Source organism: Aegilops tauschii, chromosome 2 (genome assembly GCF_002575655.3).
Source record: "Aegilops tauschii subsp. strangulata cultivar AL8/78 chromosome 2, Aet v6.0, whole genome shotgun sequence".
Taxonomy (NCBI): Eukaryota; Viridiplantae; Streptophyta; class Magnoliopsida; order Poales; family Poaceae; genus Aegilops; species Aegilops tauschii.
In genome coordinates, this window is record NC_053036.3 from 374683666 (window position 1) to 374695674 (window position 12009).

The window sequence follows — 12009 nt, forward strand, 5'->3', positions numbered from 1 at the left end:
GAGTAATGTAACCATCCTTCAACTGCTCCTTCTGATGAGAAGATAGACAGGGCTTCTTCATCCTGGCATAATCGGAACTAGTCACTTCACGTACTCCATATTCTTCTTCAGAAGAAGATGATCCTGTTGTGCAAAGACAAGAGGACTACTAAATGCTAGCATCCCTGTTTGCTCGAAAAAAAGGAAAGGGAATATTTAAAACAGCACACATGAAGCACTTCTCAAGGACAATACCACTTTCTCATGACAGTATCTAAACAGTAGCACAACACCAATAGAGATGACAAAGCTCAATCATATGGATGAAATCAGTGGGCGAGTACCAACCTTTGTCAGGAGGCTTATTGTGTAGAGCATATAGATGAAGCACTTCTCCGGAACCATCTGTTGCTATCTACGGTGGTGGCCATGCTTACTATATACTCCTCGATTAGTTTAATGTTTCCAACATCTTCTTGTGTAGTTCCACTAAAATATATGGTATCTTCAAAGAAGATCCCTGTTTGCACAAGTAGAGATAATTACATATTACATTAAGAGTGGCATCAAATCAGTGGCAAAACAATTGCTCGTTCCAGCCATAGCAATAAATTAAGATGCAAAACTATATCATTACTTGTGTCATCACAGTTCCAGTGCTTCATTACAGCACCGGGAGTTGATTTTTATTTTTCTTCCGCTTGTTCTTCCCCTTCATCACTTGGTTCAATAACAGACAAGCTTTGCCTTCAATGTAAGATTTGGCATGTCAATTAGGGAGCACAAGTATAGTACTAAACTTAATTTTCTGATGAAAGTGGCAAAATACAGGCCAACAGTTCTGAAATATCCTTATCTTACCTCAATGGGATATTACGGTGCACATACAGATTGGAAGTCTTGTCTCCATTTGTGCAGTTCACTAAAATCAAGCAACATTATCGTACAAGTAGCACAACATATGAAAGCACACTGCAGAATCATGTGATAGAAGGCTAGTACTAACCTCTCATGATGCGGAATTCAAACAACTCACAACAAGAAGATCTGAACCAAATTCGCCTTAACGGATAGGAAGTAAGATCTCCTCTTGTGCAGTTCCACTAAGATCAAGCAATCAAGCAACATTGTCGGTGTGACATTTTGGTTGAACTGCACAAAACACTCTTAAAATAAAAGTGTTTTGTGCAGTGCAACAAAAGGTCACAATGGCAACGAGGTGAAGTAGATAACCCTGTTTACACAGAGGTGCAAAGGAAACAATTAGTGGTCAATAACGGTGGATAACACAGAAGCCAACAAAAAGAAGCATCTACCTTATCTAAATGGGAAAGAAAGCAAGACAGTAGCATTTCTCAAACGGTGGCATTGATTAATATTAACATAGAGATTATATTAACAATAAATTTCGTTAAACATGTAATTTGCTTTTAACTGTGGCATTGCATCAATTTTCCAGCGGCATTATTAGAGGGTGTTTGTTTACAGGGACATTTTGGTGTAGGGACTAAAAAAACTCCATGTCAGTCCCATCTAAGCCAAACAGGAGGGACTTTTAGGGACTAAAAGTGGGCATTTGGGACTAAAGAAAGAAGACCCCGAGGGAGTCTTTTTGGGACTTTTTCCAACAGTTGCCCCTGCCACGCATCGCACCTTGTCTCTATTAGTTCATTACTAGGGGTAACATGGTCTTTTAGCATGTCATTTAATAACCTCTAGTCCATGTTTAGTACCTGGAACCAAGCAGGTAGGGACTAGGGAGTTTTTAACCAAACAGGGCCTTAGATTAACAACAGCTAATGAGTTGCACGGGACAGTGGACGCACCAGCACCATGTGCATCTACCGATGTACTGTGGTCATGCATAGTCTGTTGCAACAAAGAACAAACAACCAAGGAGCATATTTGTGTTGGTCCTAGTTTTGTTATCTTTAGACACCTTTCCCTATGTGAGCGCAGCAAATCTAGTCCTGCTCAAACTCTACATCCTTGTCCCTTCCTTTCCTTTTTGAACTAGTACTTTCGCCCCTTCCTTTCCTCTTTGAACCACGTCCTAGATTTATGCGATACAACTTTCCCCACTACTTTCCCCCATTCCTTTCCTCTTTGAACCACGTCCTAGATTCATGCTATACAACTTTCCCCCTTCATTTCCTCTTTGAACCACGTCCAAGATTCATGCTATATACAACTTTTCCCACTACTTTCCCCCACTCCTTTCCTCTTTGAACCACGTCCTAGATTCATGGTATACATGCAGCTAGAGCAATGCATGTGGAGTAAGTAGATTATACCTTAAGGTTCTTGGGGCCTGGTTCGGTGGGCGACGGGACGGCGGCGAAGAAGAAGGGGTCGGAGGCCCTCCCGCGCCGCCGTTGGGTGGAAAGTGAACAGCTGCGCCGGTAGTCCCTCGCTGACGGCGACAGCGTTAAGCCTCCTTCCCTTCCCGGCGGACAGATCCTGCTGGCTCTTTGAGCAGCAGTGAGGGGAGAGAGAGGCCAACGAAGTCTTGTTTAGATCTGGAGAGGGCGAGAGAGTGTGAAGAGAGCAACTACAAGCGCTGAGGCTCCAGCGGGAGAGGGCGAGAGAGTGTGAAGAGAGCAACTACAAGCGCTGAGGCTCCAGTGTGTATATATATATACTGGAGAGAGAGTGTGAAGCGTGCAAACCCTAGAAAACATTTTGACCAGTCAAAGAATCCTCCTGGCACAAATTATGCTCAAGTGTAGTTATCGAACCCGAGACCTCAAGTTTGATGAGCGAACAGGCTAAGCAGCTACACAACCCTCCCGTTATGTTCAACGAGAGGGAAATAACCTTTTATACATTCCTGCATTCGTGTGACAAGCATGCTGTGTTTTTTTTGTGTGTGTGGGAGTCATTGGGATTTCAATCATAATCGGGTCATGTGGCTTTGGTGGTAAGACTATCCACAGTGGTGCAGAAATAATGCAGCCTTAGTCACCTTACCTCTCTCCACGTAGTACGTTGGGTCCCACCAGTCAGAGGGTGAAACAAACAAATTAATAAGAAAAATTAAAAGTGCCAGCGGTGTATCTTACCTCACACATCTCGCTACTGCTCGGGAACACTGTCCAATTGATCCCTCTGTTCGCTCACGTACTATTTTAAGTGAATCCTTATTATAACATGCACACAAATTTTGGGCACTTGTATTCGACTTAAGTCAGTGTGCCACCGTATCTCGTATACTTACTACTCCCTCTGTCTAGGTGTAATAAGTCACGTTAGAAGGTGCAACGGGACCAAGGTGCGTGCGTGTGTGTGTGTGTGTGTGTGTGTGTGTGTGTTTAACAGCATGTGTGTGTTAGAGAGAGCGACAGATCGACCTACTCCTACAGAGAGATGTTGTGTAGTGTACGATTTTAGCCGCGAGAGTCGGTGCATCCTCTCGTTTCCGGGCGTGTCCGGTAGGGACATGCGGACAGCTGCCACGCCCGCTCCTGACCAGCCTGGCCCACCCAAAGCCCCTCCATCGCCCGCGCGCGCTTCCCGCCCGAAATGGTCAGCGCCGCTCCAAAGAATCGGTGCCTCATTCATGCCCGGGCAGAGCGGACGCGACCTCGCACTGGCGCAAGAGTGATGGTTGCTTCGTCCGTCCAACTTACTGCTGGGTCTATATGATTTGACGGCTCATTGGTCTTTATTACTGAGGTGGTAGGACTGCTGGATGTCCCACGCTTTCGGTGAAAGGAGGTACTACTACTAGATTACAATTTTCTCCATTCTTACAGCGGAGGCGTGCAAGAGCAGTGAAAACACGCAGGCTCAGTGATTACATGGCCCACCTCACACTATCACCGTGCGACACCTAACTCTTTACATAGTACTCCCTCCGTTCCTAAATATTACTAGATGAGTCCCCGCGCGTTGCCGCGGAACAGCGGTATATCTCTCTGCGGAAAATTATCGATTTCATAGAACTAAAAAAACTCTATAACCGCATGACAAATGTGGTAGCCAAACTAAATAAACTCCCATCATCATTTAGATCATCCCACGTAAGGAAAAAAGATCAGTCAACTCCTACTGCATAATGGGATTATATTTTTCTTTTTGACATGTTAATGGGACTTAAAAGTTCACTTACATGCATGCTGCCGGTGCATGCTTGCATGCAGACATGTTGATGTGATTTAAAACCCACTCACATGCATGTGCCACGGTATTTCTGCATGCTTGCATGTGGCTTAGTGCGGAGCCTCTCAACATCTAGATCAGATGGCTATTATGGACTGATTTACTTCATCTAATAGCTACATCAATTTTGATGATGTGGCTCAAGGAGAGGATAGAGAATTCCTAGTAGTGGGGGCTAGATATTACTAGTAGATAAGTCTTTGTAGAGATTCCACTACATACGGAACACAATGAATGAATCTACACTTAAAATGCATCTATATACATCCGCATGTGGTTCATGGTGAAATCTCTACAAAGACTTATATTTAGGAACGGAGGAAGTACTTGTATAGTACGTACTGTAATTTATCAGCGAGATAAATTTGTACAATGCTATGAAGCTTCCAGCTTCTGTTACATGTATCTTGCGTCCAAGGTTGCCCGTTGCAACATTTCATCAAATACAAAGGAGACTAACATGCATGCTATTGCATCTCAATGATTGACAGATCATAGCAAATATGTACTCCCTCCGTTCCAAAATAAGTGTCTCAACTTTGTGCAAACTTTAGTACAAAGTTGTACTAGACACTTATTTTGGAACAAAGGCATCTAAAGAAAAAAATGATCCATGCAGTCCCTAGCCCTTGAACCGTGAACCCTGACTAGGCTTCAATTTGCTGGCAACGTTCGAGCTTCCTAATAAATGAAGTTTGCAACCTTTTGACCATCGGATCATTTTGTGCAGTTTCACCAAAATCGAGATGAGCATCCCTGTGGCAAAGAAATTGAAGAAGCGTGATTAGAATAAGATTACTGGGACTAGTTGATGAGACATAAACTCATCACAAATACAGTACGTAGAAGCCAGTAGAGGTATGTGCGGGGCAAAGAAGTAGAGAAATATCCACAGGGAGTGATGTGGGCAGCTGGAGCAGTGGTGCAAGCCGGCTGTAAAGGGAGTTGTACCTGAGGGACGTAGCTCAACCTTGAGGAGGGCGGCGGGAGGCGGCAACTGCCCACGTCACGGCAGTGAGTAAGGGATGAAGGCAACCTCACCGGCTTTGTGAGAGAAAACGGTGGGGACCCCTGATCGGGACGTGCCGACAGTGGGTTTTCGCCGTCGGCGACGGCCACCGCATCTACACTAAGCATCCACCCCTTCCCCAAGCGGACGTGATCCGCCGGGATGTTAGAGATGTGGCCACAGTCGTTTTGTGCGAGAGAGTGCGAAGAGAGCAACCCCAGCAAGCAACCGTGTAGGCTGGCCCGTCCTGACTATGTATATAGTGGAGCAGTTTCCTTTTCTCTCCATATGAACCTATCATATTGCGTACGTGCCACTGAAGAAGGAAAAAACTTTATTTATAAATGACATGGCACCTACTACTCGTTCTCCTATAACCTTGCGCTTGGCATCTCCAAAATATTAACCTTGCGATTGGCTCTTCGCCTCTTCGGGAAGTCGAGCAATAATGGTAGTGCAGTATATATCGTTCTGGCTATATGAGACCGAATGAATTGTTGCACGTCCACCACGTGGGCGAGGGTCGAGGGGCGAGGGAGAGTGCTACATACGGAGAAAAATGAGTGAATCTACACTCTAAAACACGTCTATATACATCAGTGTTTGGAGTATGTACTAGTAGTTCATATTGAAATCTACTAAAGGACATATATATTCCAAACAATATGATATAATCCCTATAACCAAGGTAGTAGGGACGAGGAGTAAACGGAGGGAGTAGTACATTTTTCTCCTCGTCCTGCGAGCCACCGCACGCATGGGCGAGGGAGCGGGCGTAAGGCGGAGCAAGCTTCACCTCATCCTGCGAGCCACCGCGCCCGTGGGCGGGGGAGATGGTGTACTAAGCAAGCTTCTCCTTGTTCTGCGAGTTGACGGGACACATCAAAAGTACTCCAGTGTATAGAGCCTTGCCTCTAAGGTAGGCCCCACATGGTTTGCCTCTTTTTTTAACATAACACATCAAGTCGCAATTTGTTTGTTCACCCGTGGTAGACGATCCTCCCTCCACCAAGTGGACAACCAGTACACGTGCCAAATTACCACGTGGGCTGCCTTTTTCGTACAGAAATGAGCTCCACCGTGTACCCGCGCGGGTGTGGTTGGGAAAGAGACGGGAGTACGTGCGCCGTGCATGCACCTCTTCTCTTCGTGCACGTCCCCCACCTACGTGGGTGTGTGTGAGAGATACAAACCGCGTTCGTGAGTGTTTTTTGTTTTGGGGTGGGGGTGGGGTGGGGGTTGATTTCGTGAATTATTTGTGGGAATATGTGTCGATGACATCTCAAACAAAATTTTGCATGCAATGTGTGTGAAATGGAGGCCTATCCATATCATACATAGAGGGTCGGGCAATCCACGAGAAGAGAGGGAGCGGTCATAGCTATCGATAGAGTCGAAGAGAGGATCAAGTGGGTGGGTGCGAGATCGATGAAGAGAGCCATTGAAATTGTGTGTGTGTGCAAGTCAAAGATATAGGGCGACTGGCCTACCGGAATGTTAGAGGGCACATGTCAAGTTTGTGTGTGGTAGGGAGACATGACTAGAGCGCTCGATGTATCGGTGTGCGAGGGGAGGGGGTGGGGGAGGGGTAGGCAGAGGCCTAACTATAGAGGTAGAACGACTCGTATATGTGTTGAGAAGGAGAGACCCAGCTATGTCTTGAGGGAGATCGGTCGACATCCATACATAACTGAAGGACGGGAAATATGATGGGACAGAGAGAGAGAGGAGAGAGAGAGGGAGGGAGAGGGAGGGAGAGGGGTAGAGTGTTGGATGGGTGATGGAGTTGCTTCTCGAAGATGGTGGGAGAGGCCTACTAGACAAACTGAGGGTGGAACTGCAATGTTATCAATAAGAGTGGGGATGTGTTTCTGTGTGTGCCTGTGCGTGATAGATCTGTCGGGACGCATCCATGGATGATGAAGGGGAACCATGTGTTTGGTAAGCAAACCTCACTAGATCGGTAGATTAATTGTTGTTTGTCGGAGGAAGGGAGAGACACAACTAATGAGGTAGATCGATTGACGTGTGGGTAAAAACGAGTTATAAGGACCTAGCTAGCTATATGTATAGCGAGAGATCGGTCGGTGTACGTCCATTTGTTAGAGGCAAATAAGGCCCAGCAAGACGGATAGATAGAGAGAATGGAGCTAGGAGGTGGTGCGAGAGGCCCAACTACTAGCTAGATAGGGGGAGGAGTGTGCGGTTGTGAGATCGATGAAAAGAGGGGCGAGAGTTTACACGTGTGTCTGACCGTATGAGAGACACGAGGCAAGGACACATAAAGGAGGAGATTGAAGGTGTGTGTGTATGTTGTAGGCAGGCATCGCTGGAGAGGTTTATCGATCGGTGTGTGTCGGAAAGGAGTTGTGGAGACTCTGGGAGAACGACCTAAAGAAAAAAATGAATGTGCCCGGTGGATAGAATGCCGAGGGAGGGGGAGGGCGAGGAGGGTGTGTGCATGCACGAGAGAAAGTTAGTGGTAGCTACAAAGGTTAGAGGATTTTGTGGGTGTAAGAGACTAACAAAGATCATAATTTGATATGAAAGCGGATTCATATATTTGAATAGGAGATCATAGTCTTTTAAACATTGCATGCATGAATATAGCGGCGATACACGTGCTGTGCACATGTTATACCATAATGTGATAATGCATGGCATTTGCAACTCACAGCTAAATGCCGAACAATCTAAACCATACTATACATCAAACAATCTCACATTTTATTTGAATTTCTGATAATGTGTGGCGTTTGCAGCTTACAACTAAATATCGAACAATCTAAACAATACTATATATCGAACATTCTCACATTTTATTTGAATTTGTGGTAATGTGTGGTGTTTGCAACTCACATCTAAATACTTGTAGGCGTAGGGGGCGGGGCACCATACATAATGTGATAAACACATTATACATATGAGACATGGTTTAGATTATGAAGATCTAGCTAGAGCTAGAAATGTAATGTGATTTGAAATCAAAATAAAGTGGATTCAAAAAATCTAGTTCGAGTTCATATAGTACACATAGTTCATATGTAACTCGAGACTAATCATGTGGTGTGCTGTGAAGATAATACACAAACGATGGTTTAACTTGACAATAATGATGATTGTAGATCTTATTAAAACAGAGAAACGAATTCAAATGCTTTGACTTCACAACAATCATTACTGTAGATCTTATTCAAATAGAGAAACGAATTCAAATTTAGTTCATATTGAAGCGGTAGTATATATGTTTGGAATGCACTAAAACGTTCATTTGAGTAGTAGGTTGCATGCATTATACACGTAGCGAAATATTTTAATTGAACATAACATGAATTCAAAGTTTTGAATGACATTTGTAGTGCGCATTGATTTGGTACAGTACACGTTAGGCTTGTCCGGAAATTTCAACCCGCGCCTTGTTAGCCCGAAATATTTAAGATATGTCTTTGTCTCGTTGTGCTCCGACAACTCCCTCCATCTCAACCCGCGCCTTGCTATTCCGAAATTACAACGCGCGCGAAAACTCCCACCTCCTGTGAAATCCCGACACGCGAAATGCCCGTGGTACCCCTGAACCGAAAGAACCGCCTCAAATCGGTGGGGGTACTTTCGTAACTTACCCCACATTTCGGACAAGCGCGTCTCTAAGCCATGGTTCCCCACTGCCATCCCATCCGCCCACCCATTCGTACACCGAGGCCGCGAAAACCCGCGATGAAACCCCACACCCTACTCCGTCCGCCACCCAGCCGGAGCCTCTTCCCCGACGACGTCGTCCACAGCAACACCTCGACGAACCTCATCCACCGTACCGGATGAGGATCCGTCGTCGATCTCATCGTCCCTCCGGTTCAGCCACCCCGTCCTCCACCTCCAAGGAGCTGCCCCGATGTTCCCCTCATCTTTCGCGCCACCCTCCATTCCCACACCGCCGTCTTCACCTGCACCACCGGAAGAGCATCATCATCACCATTTCCTCGGATGAAGCTGCGGCCTAATTGGCGCCACCAAAGAGGTTGTACACTAATCGCCGCATTTTCTTCTTGATTCGATCTCACGGTGCTGCTGGCGCTCGGTCCCGAGCCGACACGGCGTGGCTCCATCCACGGCGGCATCGACGGCCACTTCCTCCACGGCGTCGCTCCCTCGGCGGCGACGTCCACATCAGTAGGAGCTGCTGCTGCTTTAGCTCTCGCTCGCGCTGCTGCTCTGCTCTTGCTCTCGGTCCCCTGCCTGGTCTGCTCTTGCTATTGCTCATGCTCGCGCTGCTGCTCTCGCTCTTGCTCTTGCTTGCGATGCTGCTCCGATTTAGCTACACTTCAGTCAACTGAATCGACTTTTGGTCAGCCGATTTTCAGGGGGTGGGGGGGCTCGCCGGGGTGAAGGAAGAACCAGCCGCAGCGGGGAGGGGGCTCGCCGGAGAGGTACCCCACTATCTATCTTAGGGTTCAGGATGGGGGCGGTGGTCGCCGGCGGTGGCGGGCCGTTGGCGGGGCTGTGGCGTGGGGATCGCCGGAGAAAAAGCTCGGCACGGGGGGGCCTAGAGGGATGGCCGGGGTGGCGGCGGATCGGCGGTGGGGAGTGTTTTCGGGGCGGCGCACCGCCGGCCGCGGGCGGCGGGGGGCTGCTGTTTGGCCGGTGGTGGCTGGCGGCTCAGGGGGGTGGAGGTTGAAGATGAACCGTAGGCCCTTGATTTCGTATCCAACGGCTGCAAAATCGACTGACCATAGATGAAAAAGTCAGTCGACCGACGTGTAGCCTCACCTTGCTAGTGCGTTCAGTTTCGACAGCAAAATTCAGTTTCGACCGCAAAATTCAGTTTCGACAGTTAAGTTCAGTTTCGACAGTTAAGTTCAGAGATGAGCGGCTGATGTATTTTACATCTAGCACTTTGTGGTTATGTATTTTACGTCATGTATTGGAGATGCTATTAGAATTCCACTCAGGTTAACGTTGTTCGTTGTCTCTCTTGTGCTAGATGGAACTGAACATGTAGAGCAAAAGAGACGAGCCTTGCGTGGCAATAAAATTTCATGCAGACGTCGCTCCATGGTAGGCGCAAAGGCAGCCCCCCTCCATGCATTTCGGATTGTAATCGAGAGGAAGGTATCTGTTCTGAGGGGGATTCAGAAGGAGAAGACAACTCCTATTTACCCCCTGAGGTCTTCGCTCTAACTTGGCATGCTGATGTTGGTTATATCATGCATATGGTGTCTTGCATTGCTTACTTTATACATCAAATATGTCATCTGCTTAGTTTAGACATCCTTTGTGCGAATGCCATCTGTTTAGTTTATTCATCGTTTATGTGAATTATGCAACGCCATCTTGTTTAGCCAGGCATCATATATGTGAATTTTGCAATGCCATCCTGCTTAGCCAGTCATCTTATATGTAAATTATATCAGGCCATCCTTTTTTTTCGTTACATATTACATTTGTCAACAATGTTCGTACATTCAACTGCTCTTCGTGTGCATCAGCCATTTGACACGGTGATGGCAAATTCTGGAGTGAAAACAAGGTCTTCAGAGCAGACTATGCTATCTGACGAAGCGCATATCTCGCTGGTTACGGATAGCTCCTTAGAGAAGGATTCAGAGACAGATGACCAGTCCTATTCCCTCCCCCCCCCCCGAGGTGTATGCTCTAACTTGGCAGGGTTATGTTGCTCATATCGTGCGTATGGTGTCTCGCATTGCTATGTCATTTGATTAGTTTAGACATGCTTTGTGTGAATGCCACCTGTTCAGTGTCTAATTACCATATATGTGAATTATGCATTGCCATCTTGTTGCAAGACATTATATATGTGAATTATACAATGCTATCTTGTTGCGAAGGCATTATATATGTGAATTATGCAATGCCATGCTGTTTAGCCAATCATCATGTATGTGAATTATATCATGCTATCATTTTTTTGTATTGTGTTCCATTTGTCGACAACGTTTGTATATTCAACTACTCTTCCTGTGCATCAGCCATTTGAAGCGGTGATGGAAGTATCTGGGGTGAAAACAAGGTACTCAAAGCAGACAATGCTACCTACTGAAGCAGACATCTTGCTGGTTACAGAGAGCTCCTCAGAGGAGGATTTAGAGACTGATGACCAGTCCTATTTCCCCCCTGAGGTCTATGCTCAAACTTGGCAGGGTTATATTACCCATGTCATGCATGTTCTCTTGCATTGCTTAGTTTTTACATCATATATGGATTGCCATCTGCTTACTTGCTTACTATATAAATCCTATATTTGAATTATATCATGCCATCATGTTTACATAGTACATACACATCATCTATCTGAATTATGGCATGGCAACCCATTTAATAAAGACATCATATAGTTATATCATCTCATCCTGTTTAGTGTTTACAGTCATCATATTTTGAATTATGGCATTCTATCCGTGAATGTATGCGAATTATGGCATGCCAACCTATTTAATAAACACATTATATAGTTATGTCATGTCATCCTGTTTACATAGTCTCATATTTTGAACTATGTCTTTCCATCTTTTTTAGTTAGCCATCATAATGTGAAATTGTGTCATGCTATCCTGTTTAGTTAGCCATCATATATGTGAAATTGTGTCATGCTATCCTGTTTGGTTAGACAACATAAATATGAATTATTTCATGCCCTCTTTTATTCCCCACTATCCATTGCACCTGTCTATCATACAATGTCTATACTTTCAATTACTTTTCTTGTTTATCAGCCATTTGAATTGGAGAGCGTGATGGCAGTATCTAAGGGAGTAACAACACGGTCTTCAGAAAAGATAGTGCTACTAGTTGATGCAGATAGAACCACGGTTGTACTTGCCCAAGGACCAGATCCACCACACATA